Raw genomic sequence first — 4,191 nt, 5'->3', positions numbered from 1 at the left:
GATGCCTTTTCTGCAGTATCAGGGCAAAACTTCTCTGTGGTCCTTCTTCCATCCCCGAACAGAAAACCTGGCTTTTAAACTGGGCTTCCCTCTTTTATCACAAGGAATGGAATTCAGAATTCTTCCTTGGCCTGAAAGAAGCATGAAAGGCAAATAACAAGCATTCTTACACACCCAACAAATAATATAGTGGTGGCATCATGATCTATGGGAGATCTCAAGGCATGCAGAAGGGTGGACAACTACAAAGAAGTGCAAGTCCAGAAGGTTCAAACCACAGCAGCAGTACCAGCAGATAATCACTCTCATTAAAAGCACATTGGTTTTTAAGAGCTCAAGCTTAATGCTTGCGCCCCCCCCCCAAAGAAAAAAAGTGCTGTGCATCCATAACTCATGCTGGCCATAGGGAGTTGTGTGTTCCCAGCACCGAAAGTGAAAATATGTGGTGGAGAATCTGTGAGTGATTAAGTATGAAGTCTTTAGCATATCATCTCCTTGAACTCAACTTCCAAACAAACATGCCAGATTGGGAGACGGATATTCATCTTCTCATGTTCCACAGACAGAAGCTGAGGAGTAATTACATTTAATGGCTTCAAAAAGTTTTAGTGGTGGTGTTGGGTTCCTGGTCACTTGCTTTCCTTCCCATGGGCAGCCCACATCTCCTTAATGTCAGTTGCAGATTGGAAGACTGAATTCAAAATCTAATTTAGGGATGAGGAACATGGAAACACTCCAGGTGTGGAGTTACCAACTCGCATCAGCCCCAGCCGACATAAGCCGTGGTCAGGGATGAAGGGAGATGAAGTCCAGCAACAACGGGAAGGCAATAGGTTCCTTATGCCTGCTCAAGTCTGACAATTGCCCATTCATGAACAGAGCTAATTGAAGCAGGAAAGGAACTAGGATGTGGGGGAACTTGGTGTTCTTCCATGCTCTCCTGCAGATGTATTGTGCCACCTTTAGCCAGCTGCTGCTCAAGAACAGCTCACACATTACTCTTGCATTCACTCCCAGGCAAGTGCATGGTGTTCACTCTGTTCTGACACTGCTCCAGAACTCCCTGAACACAAGCTGTTGACATGAAGGCCGGTTGCTCTAAGTCTAAGGCAGAGATGGCCAGAGTCTGTGGTTTTGAGAGGTTAGTCTACCCACCAGAGCATGGTATATTTTGCTGCACCATCTAGTTCTTCTCTGGATGATCAAACTGTATAATAACGTTATGTTAACCAAAGTGTTACATATAAGCCAGCAGCATGCAGTGGAAAGAGCTGGGCTAGGACTGGGGACCTCTGGGTTCAAACTCCCATTTAGCCATGAGGTTCTCTCAATGACCTTGGGCTGGTTGCTCTCTCTCAGCATAGCAGAGTTGTTTTGAAAGCAAAATAGGAATAGGAAGGGAGGGAGCCAGACATGACTTCTTTGGAGAAGTGGAATAGATAACGAAAATCAAACACAAATTTGAAAAACAACTTCCTTTTTTTCTGACAGGTTTAAATGGTGGGCAAAACTTTTACCTGGCTTTGGGTCATCTCCAATTAAGTTCTACTCAGAGTAACCCATTTAAGTTAATGGACCTAAGTTAATCGTGTCCATTAATTTCAGTGGATCTATTCTGAATTTAACTATTGTTGGGTACAGTTTGGGAAGTCTACAGAGGTTTGGATGGCCTTTATGTAGCCACCACTGTTCTAGGGCAATAGCAATAATTTGCTTGCCTCTATCTGGCAAAATGACAACCTCCGAGTAAGTACTATTCTAATACCTGAATATATGGTCTCAGGACAGAGTACAGTGCAGCAATTACCCCACATAAAGGTGCTGTTAAAGCGGCTTCAGACTTTACCTTTGATATTTAGAAACCAGCTACCCAGTTCAAAATATACATGTTTGTAGATATGCAAATGATGTGCAGAGACATACATTGTGGTTTTAGCCCACGATAAAACTTGAGCAGGGGCTCAGCCCCATTCAGGCAGCTTGTTGATGTGAATCATGTGAGCTGCAAATTATGTGGATGGATGCCTTTCATCAATGATGTGTTTATTTTGCCAGCGTACAAAATTGTGGGATGTGTTCAGCTAAGCCCTACTCAGTATACCCACTGAAATGAATAAACCTAAGTTAGTCATGTTCATGAACTACTCTGAGTAGGACTAGCATTGCATACCACCCATAATGTCTGAAATGGGCTTAACCTCTGTCTCTGTTTCCTGTGTACAAGCAGAGGGAGGGGGGAAGCATATTGCCTTTCATTCAGGAACAGCCCAAAATAAACATACATATGTGTTGATATTTCAGCAGCTTCAAACAAATGATGTGCTATGTACTCACAATCTCCTAGGAGATACAGAAGCATTAACTGATTTTGCTGATGAATGCAATACTCCGGATATCGCAAAAAGTAGAGTGACATATGACAGATCAGAGCAATCAATGATAGTCTGGGGATAAAACATGGATCTTATGGCTTCAGAGAGGATGCACTGACCCTTAGCATGTCCTTCCTCATTTCCATGTGTCTAGCATTTTGGGGGCTCTCAGCCTTGTACTTCAGCTACAATTAACTTCCTTCCTTTGCAAGAGTAAATTAGAAGGAACGATACCCTTGATTGCCTGGCCATGGAAAATCATTTAGAACACATCTAACATGTATTGACTTTTGCTGAATCCAAGGCTCAAGTTTTTATAATGTTATGGTACCAGACAGAATGCTCATATTTTATAGCATGCACGAGCCTGCTTGAATTATTTTTGTTTTAACGCAGAATTTAGTAACGAACCCAGCAAGCTCCCAGGACAGAATGCATTGCAAGCCCAGTACTGACAGCCAAGGAAAGACACTCCAGTTATTTGTGTTCAGTGAATTGAAACCACAAGCTGGTTTTGATACCAACCGTTTAAAAAAAAAAAACACCCCACAAAAAAACCACCCTGATTCACTAATTATAATAGTAGAATCCCAAGAGAAAGAAGGATCTAAATAAGAGGAGGGTGAGAGAAAGTTGGGGAAGAAAGAAATATGCATGTAAGCTGAGTAAGGGACACTGCAGTTCCAAAGGCCCAGCACAACAATCAAGGGATAAAGCAGTAATTAGGCCTGATTATCATGCAAGGCAGCTCTGGTTGGATTGGAATGCAGCTGAAGAGACTGAAAAACTGGATGGATTGTTTGCAGTGCTGGGGACTGACCCTTTGTGTGGAGGCTGCTTCTCAGCCAGCACACTCAGGGCCCCTCCACAGGTCCTCTTTTATTGTGGATTTATGATTATTTGTTTTCATGATGGTATTGGGGTGGTTATACATGATTCCACTTTCAATACCATTTGCCCCTGCAAACGTTTTAGGGTTGCCATGCCACATCACTTTCAATCAGTGCATGCCCCTTAGCTTCCTGCTGAAATCTGTGACTTTGTATACAACCAATGTTCTGGGTGTGTGTGTCCTGCTTTTGCTGCACAGTAGTGCAGGAGTGTGCCTCCAGACAGCAATGATGTGGTAACACTGGGGACTGCAGCAGAACGAAGTGTGTATGGCCCATTATAAACCCACCACTATTACTGCATCGATTACATGTTGCAAAATAACACCAGTCTGGCGGAATCCAGACAGAAAAATTAGTTGCAAATGCAAAATGTGATCTTATACGAACACAACATATTGCTAACACAGCAGCGAGAGGATGCTGGCTTCTGGAATAGAAAAATGTTTTTTCACATGCCCCAGAACCTAACTTTTCTTTTTATCTTTCGTCCCACTCTCTTTCTTTACAGGTTATTTTGTGCTCAGTCTGCCAGTCTCGAAGTGAGAAGGGTTACAGTTTGCACCAGTGTTAAATCAGTTTCCATTAGCAGAGCTCTAGTTGCTTGCTCCAGGTCTGAGTCTGAGAGAGCAAGAACTACAAGCAAACTTTATGCACAAGCAAATGAGAGGATTCCTACTGGCAGAAGTGCTGATCCTCAGCAAAGGAGGAAACGCTTGGAGGGGTTACAACAAAGTGGTGTGGCTCCTTCCTGCGCAACTAGTTCATGCTTTAAAGAGAAACCAGAAGTGAGGGACACTGGATATCTTGCACTACCAACACTGCACTTCCCCATGTGTGGACTAGGGGATCCATTACAATGCCTGGGGTTCCACAGGTGTGCTCTGTGGACAAACAGAGAATCAAGGCAGATTAAGCATGAGCGCTAT

This window comes from Podarcis raffonei, chromosome 6 (assembly GCF_027172205.1).
Source record: "Podarcis raffonei isolate rPodRaf1 chromosome 6, rPodRaf1.pri, whole genome shotgun sequence".
Classification (NCBI taxonomy): domain Eukaryota; kingdom Metazoa; phylum Chordata; class Lepidosauria; order Squamata; family Lacertidae; genus Podarcis; species Podarcis raffonei.
The sequence above is the reverse complement of the archived record's forward strand: the minus strand, read 5'-3'. Positions refer to the sequence as shown.